At 39.9% G+C, this 15,450-nt stretch overlaps 1 protein-coding gene across 1 annotated transcript in view; it reads right to left on the reverse strand.

Annotated features, from left to right (window-relative positions):
* LOC145980557 (uncharacterized) overlaps window positions 1–15,450 on the reverse strand; it is a 45,992-nt gene that overhangs the window by 15,426 nt on the left and 15,116 nt on the right. Inside the window, exon 2 of the mRNA XM_083113580.1 lies at window positions 14,585–14,664. The gene's annotated coding sequence lies outside the window, so the exon portion shown is untranslated. The remainder of the gene's footprint in view (window positions 1–14,584; window positions 14,665–15,450) is intronic.

A 15,450-nucleotide genomic window follows, 5' to 3' on the forward strand; every position in this document is an offset into this window, starting at 1 on the left:
CTGTCCAAAGTACATGCCCACGACAAAAAAAGCTAAATACAAAATTGGAGAACAGGTGAGGGTTAGTAAATTGAAGCGAACGTTTGACAGGGGTTTCACACGAAACTGGAGCACTGAACTTTTTACCGTGGTTCGAGTTCTACCCGGGAACCGTCACACGTATATAATAAAAGACAGTGGCGGTGAAATTTTATTGGGGCGCTTCTACGAGGAGGAACTCTCTAAAACTAAATACCCCGACACGTACCTTATCGAAAAAGTTTTGCGCAAGAGAGGCAACAAACTTTTGGTGAAATGGCTGGGACTTCCGGAAACAAGTTGGATCGATTCAAACGAAGTGATTCTATGAGTACGTGGAACGTGGTAAAGCGTCTACCTGATTCGGAAAGTGGAAGGAAGAAAAAAAACGGTGAATTGCTCCCCGACAGCATCCGCTGTCTGATCGTAGGACCTTCGGGGTGTGGAAAAACGACACTGCTCGTGGACAATTTTCTCCTCGCACCAAATTGGTTAGATTGGAAGAACAGGCACCTGTACGTGTTCTCGAAAAGTTTAGAGCAATCCAAATACCAGCAACTGATGAAACTGTACGATGGTCTGGACATTGCAACGTTCGCCTCGGAAATAAAACCACTCGACGATTGTCGTGAAAATTCAGTTGTTGTGTTCGACGATGCCATCCTGGAAAATCAAAATGAAATTCGCAACTTTTTCACGCAAGGTCGTCACAAAGGAATGGATTGCTTCTACCTAGCTCAAACGTTTTCCAAAATTCCAAAACAGTTAGTACGCGACAACGCTAATTTCATATGTTTGTTTCGTCAAGATCACACCAACCTCAAGCATGCGTACGATGACTACGTAGGCGGAGACATGAACTACAATCAATTTTCGGAAGGCTGCTGCTCTACTTGCTGGAACGGTGACGATTTCGGATTCGCTACGATCGACATGACGAGGAAACCCAACGACGGAAAATACAGAAACAAAATCAACGACTTTCTAAACGTTGCAACGTTGTGAGAAACGACGTATATAAATAACGTCATGACGAAACGAAAAATCGAAGACGAAAATCTTAAGCTTCGCGATTACCTCGCAAAACGCTTCAAAGGTTGGAAATCCGAAAATCGCGGATTCTACGAAGAGAAGAAACGTCAGGATCAACCTGTGATCGATGCCATCAGCGGTCTAGGTAAAGAAATTAAAAGTGTTACGGAACAAAATAAAAATTTGATTAACGAACTCGTACCGCTCGCAGCTAAAAGTTACGCTGTACCCACGCCTATTTCAAGCATTCCTTCGACGCCGTTCGAACTGAAGGATGCACCGGCACGACGTCGAGCTATTGGTAGCACGTCCTCGTCTTCGGATAAAATTGAGTTGGGGCCTTTGGCACGAGACTACCTGAGTACGGGGAAATTCGACAAGGATGAAGTGTTCGGATTGTATCCCAGTATGGAAACCAGCGAAGGCGGCGGTGTGGTGTGGAAGATTGGGAAATCGAAGGTGACCTTCGAAGGCAACGACATTAAAGTCAATTTAGGCGACAAGGATAGTTGGAACAGGTATCCGGGTACGGTGGGACTGTGGGAACTCGTTGCCAAAAAGCAGCCGAAAGATTACACCGACGAAGATTACCAGAGTTACAAGGAAATTCTAATCATGACGGATGCCTTGTACCAAAACAACGACGCCTCGCAGAATAGGGTGAAATCGAGCAGCGGCGAGAAGTACAGGAATCTCATCAAACCGATTTGGAACCAGGTCAAAACAGGCAGCGGGGTCAAACGCTACAACACGTTACCCAAAGAATTCGTTTGGGTGGACGACGTGAGGAAACTCGTGGACCGATTGTTGGTGATAGCCGGCGAAGAGAATGCAGGCAACCGTAATTTCTACAACGAGAAGGTTGGCATCGTGGACATGATCAGCACGAAACTTTCCAACTTCATCGTGAACGACGACAAGGGCATAGGTTACCTCATCAAAATCATCAACACGCTGCCTCCGAAATTCTGGAACGTGGCCGAAGGAAGGGGACTCGTAAACGACATCATCAACAAGTTACCTTTCGAGATGCATCTACCCGGCTACCAGTACTGCGGACCGGGTACCAAACTCGAGAAAAGATTGGAGAGAGGAGACAAGGGTGTGAATCCGTTGGACGCGGCATGCAAAGATCACGACATCGCCTACAACACCACGCAGACGGATCTGGATGCACGTCACGAAGCAGACAGAAAGTTAGAGCACGCAGCTTTCGAAAGATTCGTGAGTAGAGACGCATCGTTGGGTGAACGGGTCGCCGCACTAGGCACCACCATCGCCATGAACACGAAACAAAAATTGGGGTGGGGTATATAAATAACATACAGTAAAAAAACAACATGGCTTGCATAACTAATTTGCCACCCGAGCTACTATCTAAAATATTCAAAAAGATAGTTAACGGAGATGTTAATAAACTTGTAAACATAGCAAGAACAATGCCGGAATTTCGCATCCCTTGTGAAATGGTTCTCAAGGACCATCTTCGGGAGATCAGCGGCCTGAGGTGCAGTGATCTCAACATTCTGCTTTTGGCTGCAGGGCAAAAATTGGACGATAGGTCGGACGAACTGTACGAGGCGATGCAGGGAAGAAGACAGTATACTGATGATTGGTACAAGTCTATGCAGGAGAGGAAAGATATCACTACGCACATCATCGCGTTTTCCGAAGCACGAACTTTCTTCCTCTGTTAAAAAATAATAATATATATACGTGTCCAAAAAAAACTTGATATATAAATAACACACATCGTGAAAAATATAATCTTCGGTATATATAAATAACACACATGGTGAAAAAAAAACAATTAAATTTCTCTAACACGCACACTGAAAATTTCTCTTCTTCGATATGACAACTGAAAAAATAAGTGAGCTCCAAGCATTAAAACAAATGCTAAATTTGTCATTTGAGTATGTAAAAATTCGGGAATTGGAAGTCGACAAATCTTACACGATAACTTCCGGTTCAATCGTTTCTACCCAGTATGGTCCCAAGGTACGCCTGTTGCTCAACGCACAATACAGTTTATTTTTACCAGATCGATACGCTAACATGTTATCGGACGAGAAGCTATCTATTTTAATCGAGAACAAAACAAAAATCGTGTACAAGGGGACAAAAGAACTTCTTGGCAAGAAAACAAAGCACGTAATAGAATTTGTGTAGCGACTGCGAGGCCTTGAAAATATATAAATAACATACCGTAAAAAACTACACAAGAAAAAATCTCAGAATATATATAAATAACATACTGCGAAAATAACGCATAGAGCATCAACATGAAGCCCAAGGGTGTCGTGTACCAGATACCATACTCCAATCTTAAAAATCTAGGTGCCCTCGATGGGTTACTCACCAAGAAACAACGCGAGAAGAAACGTTCTTGCTTGTCGAAAGGACATGGAATGAAATTGCTGCTCAGCACACCTCAATTGAAAAGATTGCAGCGTTCGCGTAAACAGCAAAAGATCGGAGGTTTCATATTCAGCATCCCGGCCATCCTAGCAGCATTGGGGGCCGTTGGAAGTTTGGCTGGCGGAAGTGCCGCCATCGCGAAAACCGTCATCGACTCGAAGAAGAACAAAGCCGAGTTGGAAGAACAGAAACGTCACAACCTGGCCATGGAGAAGAAGGGGAAGGGCGTGATGAAGAAGTTTAAAAAAAAGAAACAGAAGCACTCACCAACCGAGACATTGAATCTCTGATCGAACCGTTACGAATCAAATACTTCAGAGGAGTTTTCATGTCCGACTCGTTACCTTCAAGCGTTAAAAGAAGAGAATGCGGAGTAGTCAACTTGGACGGTCAAGAAAATCCAGGCACGCATTGGATATGTTACCACAAAAACGACAATGATAAAGCATTCGTTTTCGATTCTTTCGGAGGTGTTCCACCTACAAATTTAGTTCATTATCTGAAAACAAACAAAACCTCTATATACTACAACGACGAACGCATTCAAGATTTCGGAGACGTGAACTGCGGTCATCTCTGCCTCTCCGTGCTCGCGTTTCTCTCTAAAATAAATAACCCTACGATCGAGGATTTCCAGAAAGCATTGTGGAACCTCAAACAGCATCACTAGGATGGGCGTGTTCCATCTCACGAGTGAATCTTCAATCTTGAAACTCACGCTGCACGACGACATTGTCTATCCTAAATCCGTGGCTCTGCGTGCATTCTACAGCATGTACCTCATACCTAATGTTACGCAGCACAACAACAAAATTAGCGTCGGAAGCGAACACATCGTCGTCACGCCAGGACAATACAATCTTTCCACTTTGCAAGCTCAATTACCCAAAGGCACGTACCTTTCTCAAAATTCGGTCACGCACAGAGTGGAAATCCTATCCGCGACGGAGACCGTGGACCTGGGCACCATAGGAGAACTTTTAGGTTTCGAGAACAACACAAAACTCGAAGCTGGCATCAAGCACGTGGCAACAAACATTCCTAAATTTTTGGCCATAGAGACTCTGAACGTACACTGCAACGTGGCGGAAGGTATGATCACGAAATCTTCGGACGGATTGTTAGGAAGTCACAAGCAGACGGGAATCATAGCCACTTTCAAACCAAGTTCCGAGTTCATGGAACCGATCATCTACACGCCCTCTTCGCCGATCTATTTTCCAGTATGTCGCAACCGCATAGACGACATAGAGTTGGTGGTGACGAACGAGAAAGGAGACGTGGTGGATTTCGCAGGTGCAACAACTACTGCCATCGTGGAGATCAACGTATAATAAATAACCATACATATAAAATGGAGCAAATCGAAAGTTACGAATTGCAATCTTTCCCTCCCAACCGTCGCACGTTTGCCAATCTCAACGAGGCAAACAGGGAGGTCGAATACGACGTTGACGTAGGCGACGGGTTCGTTCATCCTCACAGAGCAGACCTCTACCTTCAATTCGACGTGGTGAAGAAAGAAAGCGGAGACACGTTTCCCGCAGCAGCAAACTTGATACTCGTAGACAACTTCGTGCCTCACCTGTTCTCGCAGGTGGAGGTGAGGAAACACAACACCGTCATTGACAGAATAGATTATCCAGGCATCACGTCGACGGCAGTGGGAACGTTGAAATTATCCAAAACGGACGCAGCATACTATCAGGCGGGAGGATTCGAAGCGGGGACCAAAATATCGACAACAAGTCACACGGTGCTCTTTCCCATGCGTCTGCTGCCTGGTTTCTTCTCCGATTACAAGGAGATCATGTGGAAGGGAGGACTGAGAGTCACGTTTCGAAGAGCGGCCAACGATAACAACGCAATAATGCGATACACCAACTTGAATGCCGACGGCACACCAATAGCCAACACTTTACCCGAAGCAGCCAAGTGCATCATCCGGAGCATGGAATTGAGAATGCCGGTGGTGGAATACGAGACAAACTATGCCCTCAAGTACAAAGCGGAGATCTTGAAAAGTCCGCAGGTACCGATTCACTTTCACGGTTACCAGTGCGTGCAGAAGATGGCGACGGGAAGTCACATGGAATTCGACGTGACGACGCAGTTCAACAACATACAGTTCGACATGCCAGATTTCGTCGTAGTGCTTTTTCAGACCGGGAGGGACAAGAATCAGGAAAAAGATTCCAGCAAATTCGACGACTGCAAGATCAAGAACGTTTATCTCAAAAATGGACGCAACGAAGTGTTCCCGCGCGAGAATTACAACCTCGACATGACCAAAAACGATTATCTCAAACTTTACGAAGCGTTTTCGGCTTACAAACGCGTGACCGAGGGAAGTGTGGACATGTACTACACGCCCAGCGAGTTCAAAACACGGAGACCCATGACCGTCATCAACACATCTAAGAGAAAGAAGGTTGTGGTCAACGATCGAACCAACATCAAGGTCGTCTGCGAGTTCCACGATGCCTTGCCCGAGGATACCCTATGCAGTGTCATCCTGATTGCAGAGAAGTCCTTCGCCTACGACGTGAAGAATGAGAGGGTCACAGAGCAGTTTTAACAAGTTTTTATCATCTATTTTCTTGCACAATAAGAAATTTTTAGTGCTAGCACAATCAGTTACAATGGCACAATACGAATTTCACTAGTTCAGATCAGTTACAAATGTCAATTTCACTAGTTATAAGTTACAATATCTTTTTTGCACTATAGCACGAGAGACAATCAGAAAATTTGCACAAAAAAATTTGTTGTTGTTTTTACACGTGAAAATTAACAATAAAATTTCTTTTTTATCGTTTCAGATGCTGTCGAAACATCAAAAACACATACACACACACTAGAAAAAAAAAAAGCATGCAACTTTATTTGTAACACGCACATATTCTCCATCTTCATCAAGAAAATATTATAATAAACATAATTATTTTTATCTATCTCACAATAAAACTCTATATCCAAAAATATCACAACATCAAATAACACTAGAGTCGTTAGTACACGTTGCATGCATTACGGAGGTCCTCTGTAGGGTTTCATGGAAGTTTGGGGGAAAAAAAAAAACACGTGAAACCCTACAGAGGTACGGTTATCTAGAGCCGTAGCCGTTAGAACCTTTTTGGGTTGGGCACCACGCACCCTGGCGGGTTAGGGGCCAGGTATTCTAAAAAACAGCAATTATTATTTTGTTTGTTTGTTTGTTTGCGTCACAATACATACGCGCGCGCGCGCGTGTGTGTGTGTGTGTGTGTGTGTGTGTGTGTGTGTGTGTGTGTGTGTGTGTGTGTGTGTGTGTGTGTGTGTGTGTGTGTGTGTGTGTGTGTGTGTGTGTGTGTGTGTGTGTGTGTGTGTGTATGGTACATCGTTCCCTCCCCGAGAGAAGAGGTTTACGAAGGTCACGATATATATAAACATTTGGGTCCCGGACTTGGAAAATTACGATAAGATGCACTCATCTTTCAAAAGATTAGAAAATGATAGAATAAGAGGATGAGAAGATGGGAGGAGAGGTTTACGAAGATCACGATATATATAAACATTTGGCCCCGTTGATTCCAGCACTCCAACTTCATCTCTAATGTTGACGACAATATTCTAAAGGTAAAAAAAGAATGAGAGATTGAGAGATTGAGAGATTGAGAGATTGAGAGAATAAGAGGATAAGAGAAGAGGTTTACGTAGGTCACAATATATAAACATTTGGTCCCAAATTTGGAAAATTACGATAAAGTACACTCATCTTTCAAAAAATAAGAGAATGAGAGAATGAGAGAATGAGAGGAGAGGTTTACGTAGGTCACGATATATAAACATTTGGTCCCAGACTTGGAAAATTACGATAAGGTGCACTCATCTTTCAAAAAATAAGAAAATAAGAGAATAAAAAAATGAGAGAATAAAAAAAAGATGAGAGGATGAGAGGAGAATAAAAAGAGAATGAGAGAACAATGAGAAAGATGAGAAGGATGAGAGAATGAGAGCTCATCTTTCACTCATCACTGCCTTTTTGCGCCCGTGAAACATCGTCAGCGCACTAAATGAGGCGCGGAACGGGGAGAGAAAGTGAGTTTTTCAACTTTTTGTAGTCGTTTGGTCAAGAAATCAAAGTTGTGGTCAGAAGTACATATTTACTCTACTCAGCTGTCTCTCTGCGTCGCTACCTTATCTGGTTTTGAAAACAGGTTCTTCATTTTCATATGTTAGCAATTAGGACTCGAAATAATTTCTCACTTTTGTGCTCGCAATTAGGACTATTTAGGCATTGTTCGCAATTGGGACACAACCGTTACCGCCAGTACATCATCTAAAACTTTCGCAATAGGCAGGGTCTATCAACTTTTCCTAATAACGTTTGGCTCTTTTTGATGATGTGAATCCTCGAAGAATTTCATTTTGCTATGTGTGTGCAACCACGAGGTACAAACATTTATTATTCCTGTCGGAAAGTGACCAAATGTATAATACGATACGGACGAAAAAGGCAAGGCTCATCTCTGGAATGTGAATATCACAAAAACTTACGCATTTTTCTTTCGTTCAAAAGCATTAAATTCGTTAAGCAACATGACTGTATACAGGGATAAATAGACAATTTGAAGGAAAATTGTAAGATCAGTGACTTCACCCTGACAACGTCTCTACTGGCATTTTATTGTTTCCACAGCATTTCATGGCTTTTAGAAGCTTATCGGACAAGAAAAATAAAACGTCAGTGGCGACTAACTACATGGGGTTACATACATACATAGAATCCTGAAACGTCGTTTTTCGACGACTTTGTGCGCCAAAACGGGCAAACCGTTACTAAGAAAAATTGTTCACCTTGATGTCCTCTACTTGCTGTGAAAGTTGTCACTGTCGTACGGACATTTGAATTTAAAATCTCCCAACGTCTCTACAATAATTGAGCGAGTTGGTATACTTATCAATCTTCCATTACTTTATGATAATTTCATTTTCAGTCGTTAACTAGCAACTTCAATTCGAATATAGTAACTCATTCTCGATGAGGCGGTTCATGAACGAAAGGGAATGACAATTGCCCACACAATATAATCACACACTCACAGTGACGTGCACTGAGGAGTAGCTAGTCTAGCAGAGATAGATCAATCAATCTCACACGCTAATTATTTTCAAATGACAATATTTATTGTCTTGTTAAAGCCACAGTTCATATGCAACACTTCTTTTTCACGCGCTTCTTCTCCCTCGGTGCGATCCGCGCGGGCAAAGCTGGCCCAGCTCGCTCTTTCTCCGCCTCACCAGTTCCAGGTAGAAACGACAGCGTGAAGGGAAAGGTAAGATTTCTGCCTCTACATCCCTTGCCCCCCACTGCAATGGTTGAAAGCCCGTGCTTTCATGTCCCCTAGTCTATCTCCTACAGGTCAGATAGGGGATTGATTGGTTTCCCTTCGATTTCTTTGTAAATCAAAGAACTCAGGGGGAAATTATCTGCAGTACTTATGTTCTCTGTATTTGCACCACAACTCTTTACACGTTTTATACAATATATAATATGGGATGTAGTTTTATCATTTATGAGATGGAAACGTATTATGTGCAGACAATAATGTTATGCTTTTTTTTCCAAATATGGAATATATAATGATTAAATAACAAATACTTGCTCAGGTTCCCTCTCGCAATGTATCCCAGAACTAAAAAAACCCAAATGAATATTATTGAAGAAACTACAAAAAGTGTGTTTTGTTACCGTTGCCACTTCTCATCACTTTTTCTAGCTGTATAGATTTAATCGCAATAAGTAGCTAATGAGCTTAAGGAAGTCATGAGGGGCAATCGTAAACAGAGAACTCTAGACTCCTGATTTCACAGTGTCCTGCAGATGCACTTGGAGGGATTTTTTTTTTTTAAAAAAAAAAACCGCGTTGCTCTTCCATCACTGCCGTGACGATGAACGTTGATTACATTAAACAGGTGAAGGGTGGATACAAAGAAACACTCATGCAGAGGCCTGGGTTTGAGCCCGGATCCTTCAGTAGCGAGATCGTGGGACGGAGAAATTAGTGAAATCGAGCAATGCAAAATATTTGGAAAAAAAACAAAACGTTAATCATATACAAAGATGATGTTTCAAAAATCCAATTGAAAATTACCACTGAGGTGAAATGCAGTTTGTTTTACCGATACCTACGTATTTCCACTCATCTTTGTAGTCGGTCGACCTAGTGGGTGAGTGCAAGTGGTCCCGGATCAATATCCGGTGGAGGCACATATTGGTTTGGATCCCACTTTAAACTGTATGTTCAGTTCCGATTAGCCTTTCTGTGCATAAAATAGACTTAAAACACCAAATCGACAAACAAATCAACCAACCGTGGGGGAGTGTTTATCACAGCGCGCTACGACACCAGTAGTTCCGGGTTCGAACCCCGACCTGAGCATATATTATATTTGTGTTTGTCCCTTCATTAATTTTATCGTATCATCTTCGCAATTAACGAAATGTGAGAAAAAAGCGACGGTAAGTAACAAAAATCATATCAAATCATTGATTGATTGCTTGATTAGGTTTATTTTACTCCGCTTTTCCGCCACTTTTGGATATTCGCGAATATGATATGATAAAATTGATGAAGGGACACACACACACAAACACAAAGAACACCTATGGCTAAGTCGAGATTCGAACCCGGGATCTCTGGCTTAGTAGTCACATCAAATCATTATTCCTTTTCGAAACGGGGTGGGAGTTTGTGTAATTTTTTTAGTACTCATTAATCATTTTGCAATCTTTTCCTGTTTTTGACGTTCTTTTTTTTCTTTTTAGGAATACCGGACCCTAAAGGGGGAGGGGTATGACCTACACCAACCTTCCTGGGCACGACACTGATTGCTACCCCAAGTGTGGACGTCACCTCATGTCACTGCACACCCCCCACCCCACACACATACATATATATATATATATATATATATATATATATATATATATACATACATACATACATACATACATACACACACATATATATATATATACAGAGTAAGTAAGGCATTCAATGTCAAAATGCCCCTGAATCTCAATTTTAAAAATTAAATGCAATGTTGTGACTTTATCCTACCTTGTGAGTGAACAATCTAAAATTGTAATTTGGATAAAAATTCAAGAATTATACTTAATAAGTTATAAGGTGGAAAGAAGGTATTTTACATATTGCATATTTATATTTTTTATTTCCTTTTGCTTCATATTGTGTTCCACTCGTGAAATAAAAAAAAACAATTAATTTGTCCTTTAACTGTTATATTTCCCCCCAAACTTTACTACAATATTCAAAGGTCAATTACCTTCTCTCTTTGTTTTAAATAATTTACTTTTCATCATTTGACAGTTCATAGAAATTAAAATAAATTTCTTATTAAGAGACGTCTGTACCACCTGTCACGTGCCAGTTTCGATGACACAATGAAGGTTGCAAGGAGGAATGGTTCTCGGAATCGACGAGAGATGGCAGCACGCTATATAAAGAGGAGAAAAGGAAATTATAAAAAACTAAGAGCGGAGAAGAGCTATTATATATATTATAGTAAATTGAGAAATATATAAAAGAAGAGTTCAAATACTATAAAAGAAATAAACAGAATGTTGTATATAGCAAATTAAAATAATTAAGAATATGGCCGCATATGAAACGTTTAGGAAAGTTATTAAGTAAGCGAACGAATTCAGAAATCTACTCTCTTTTTGATTCTATGGCGAGGAGAACGTCGCTATGTTTTGGTTGTTTGTCCCCGGTGGCGCTGTTGTCAAATTAGACGCCCCGAAGCACTTTACGGTTGCGCTCCTTTTTTAGTCGCACTGGGCCATCGGCAGCGCTTGTTATTAGCGATCCTGGTTATCTCCCTTGGTTGTTGTTTTAGGAGGAGGCGCTATTGTCAGATTAGATGCTCCTAAAAATCCTCTATAGCTTTGGTTCAATTCTCTACAAGGAATGCAGCATAATGATTTGTCTATATATTATTAAGAAGAGATATGGTAAAGAGAAATATTTGCGATAAATGAGAGAAATAAGACTTTTCCCAGTGGCAAAGAAGAATAGAAAAATAAGAATTTGCTTTGGAAAGAATAAATAGAAGAATTTATCGAGAATATAAGAATATCTCGGCAGAATATAGAAGATAATAAGAATTGCTGCTGAAAGAAGAAATAAGAATTGATATGAATAGAGGAAATAAGAACAGGGATGAATAAAAGGGGATGACTATCTTTTGTGAATAGAAGAAAGAGATTGCCATAAAGGGTAGAAGAAAGAAAAATAAGATTATCCTTTTACCAAAGAAATGAAGTGGAAATTGAAGAAAGAAGAAGCCTATTCTATAATCAAAGAAGAAAAGAAGAAGAAGCCTTTTCCAGAATCAAAGAAGAAAAAGCCTATTCTATAATCAAAGAATAAAAGAAGAAGAAGCCTTTTCCATATTAAAAGAAGAAGAAGCCTTTTTGATAATAAAAGAAGAAGAAGCCTTTTCCATATTAAAAGAAGAAGCCTTTTTGATAATAAAAGAAGAAGAAGTATTACGATAATCAAAGAAGAAGAAGCCTTGTTGATAGTCAAAGAAGAAGAAGCCTTTTTGATAACCAAAGGAGAAGAAGCCTTTTCGTTAAGATATCTGTAGCCGTGGTAAATAACATCTGAGTACATACCCACAGGGGCGTAGCACACCCGTGACACAAAATTGTTCACTTATAGCTGTACATCTGGGAAAGTGTTTAAAGGGTAGTTATGTTTAACCAACAGTGTTAAGTTTCATATTTCATTGCACACATTGTAAGGAAAATGTTGCTTAACTGTTAGTAGAATACATACTTTAATACAAAAACTTAGTCCCCGTGACCCGCCCACGCATATATATATATATATATATATATATATATATATATATATATATATATTAATTGTTATATGCAAATTACAGTACATACAATCTCACGCAAATCCAATGTGTGAACATGGAAAAGTAAAACTGTTATATGTCTTCTTACTGCAATTTCTTGACACTTTGCTTCCAAATGGAAGGTGGAACAGTTTCAAAGCGAGAGAGTTAACATCTGAGCATCTGATGCAACTAAAGACTGAGCTGTACATTGGCAGACACATATCGACCATTTTACGACAAATGCATTATTATATGTATAAATAATAGTGCATATAATAGTGCGGTCGCTTTAGACGATTTTTTCGACATAAAAAAACTAATTCATAACAAGCTGAAATTTGGTAGGTATCATCTTTAGAGCATTAATAACAACATACCATGTTGGTCATCGACGTCTTCACCATTGTCTTCTCTGGAAACACTGAAAACAAGAATGGACCTCGTACAGGAAACACCTTGACAAGGGAGGGACATCTGAAGCCTGCTTGCATTTAGGCCGTCAGTGTCGCCAGGGGATAGCTTTACAGGGACGCTTGCCTTCACTAACTCTGAAGAAAGGTGAATAATAAATATGGATTTGTTTCTATTATTTCTTAGAAATGGCATTTGACTGGCGAGAAAATCTAACCTTTGATACCACTTGTTTCAAACGATATACTGAATTTAATTTCATGAGGATCTACCAAAAACTGTGATGGAGAATGTAGTTGCATGCAAGCAGGCTTCAGATGTCCCTTGGAAAGGTGTTTCCTGTACGAGGTCCATTCTTGTTTTCAGTGTTTCCAGAGAAGACAATGATGAAGACGTCGATGACCAACATGACAACGATGAAAGCAACGAACTCTCTGAATCAGATATGTCTTTGTGGTGTGCATTACCTACAGGTGTGCATTATGATAGTGACAATCTGATCTAGTTTGTGGAGACACGTGAAAACAATAGCCCGCCTGATGAGACGGCAAATATTACAGAATGTTGTCGTACCTTACATACCAAACACATTTGCAAAATCACATTCTGTTACAAGTCAATTCCATTCTCATGCAAAATATTGAAATTATCCGCCGTGGTTCCAATATGGCGCCGTTACCTACCGTATCAATGATCTGCAGAAAACTTAACATGTTGTAATTGATGTTACTAGTGTTATAAGAAAGATATGTATCAATCAGCAAGTTATTGTCAATTAGTTTCTTTATTTACTGAAAACTTGAATTTATCCGCCATTTTTCAATATGGCGGACTTAGCGGCAGGGTGATCACCTGGGACTTTTGATATGTTATTACTAATGTTATAAGGAAGCTATGCTCCAAATTTCAGCTTGTTATGAATTATAGTTCTCTTATTTCGTGAAAAGTTTTATTGTCCGCCATTTTGAAAAATGGCGGACTTAGCGTACGGGTGATCGTCGGCGACTTTTGGTATGTTGTTGTTAAAGCTATAAAGACGCTATATACCAAATTTCAGCTTGTTTTGAATTAGTTCCTTTATTTTTCCTATTTTGACTGCACTAATAACAGATAAAATACATAGCCTACAGTATATTTGAGGAACAATGTTTGAAAGTGTATGAAACGGATATGGGGAAGGCAGGGAGAGAGGGCTTTAGAGTACTGTTATTGTTTTCCAAACATTTTATTTCCTCTTATTCTTTTCTTAAAAAAATAACTTGTGTCCATATTGTCCTCTGGTTGAAGATGAATCAATTACGAATAATAACTTAGAAGGGAGAAATCTTTGCCTGGAAGCATGTAATTGATCTAATTTTGATTTGGTTGTTTGGGGTTAAACCCTTCTGACAGCCCAGTGTGTTTCAAGGCTAGAAAGAGTCGGTAAGAAAGAGCTGAAATGAAATTAAGCTGAGGGAGTCCCCAACCTCGTCCTATCCAATGCTGGTGATATATTTATTATAGAAATGGCATGTCGGAAATTTTATGGTAGAATTGCAGTGAAATTTCTGAACTAAAGTCGTGTGATGTCAAAAATTGGCTGATATACAGTTTCCCTTTTTATGGATCTCTCTGCGAATTATCTTACCATTCCCGGAAACTGAAAGTGATTTCAGTGTAAGCAAGCAAGAAAAAAAGAAATGCTCGATTTTACTTATCATATTTGATTATTTTGTAAAGTTTAACCCACACTTTAACTTGAATGTGATTGATAAATTTGTAATAAAAAAGAAACTCCACTTACATTCTTAGTACCCACTGGATTTCTTCCTTATACCCCTGGTTGTGGTGGATCTTTGTTTCACTCCGTCATTACTAGCACATCTGGAAGGAAGAACATATTTGTTATTGCTTTTACTATCAAGGGTGTGTCTGGCATCTCACCTTGTCACAGATTATTTAAAAGAACAGAAAAGAGGGTAAGACACGGATTTGAGGGCTTGTTCAGGAACGGGGGTTTTTGGGAGTTATTTCGTCTCCTATTCTTAACACATGGTCTGCAGACCTGCAGCGGCTCCAAAAAGCCTTGAAGAAATGCAACGAGCTTTTATATTTGTCCTGAAATTTCGAGAAAAACAGGCTGCCAATTGTTATATGAAGAAGAGATTATAAAATTAAATATACTCCACAGTTTCATAGAGGTAAATGTTGATACGCACCCATTTAATGTATCAAATTCAGTGTTTAATATGTTAAATGTCTATGACGTCATCATTGGTTTTGTTCAATTTGGTAATCTGTTACAATGGTTATGGACTAACTTAAGACATTTGAGTGTGGGTTGCTAGGTGAGATATATTATGAATGTAAAAGGTTGATGTAAGTGATTTTGAAAAGTAAACATGTTAATTTGTGTACTCGAAGAACAATTTTGATCCTAATACAGTTTTCTTTGTAACAAGAGGTTTAATTTCGAATTCAAGTGTGGGATATTAACATCAAATGACATTTACAGGTATTTTAGTGTGTGAGAGTTAGAAAATTTTACGTAAACATACCCGTACTTGTTTCCCTCATCCTGATGGCTTCATAGTAGGCTGATTAGTCTCATGTTCGCCGTAGTGGATTAATAGTAAGTAGATCCACTGAGTATAAAAAGGGAACGTAACA

This window comes from Lepisma saccharinum, chromosome 28 (genome assembly GCF_977018435.1).
Source record: "Lepisma saccharinum chromosome 28, izLepSacc3.1, whole genome shotgun sequence".
NCBI lineage: Eukaryota > Metazoa > Arthropoda > Insecta > Zygentoma > Lepismatidae > Lepisma > Lepisma saccharinum.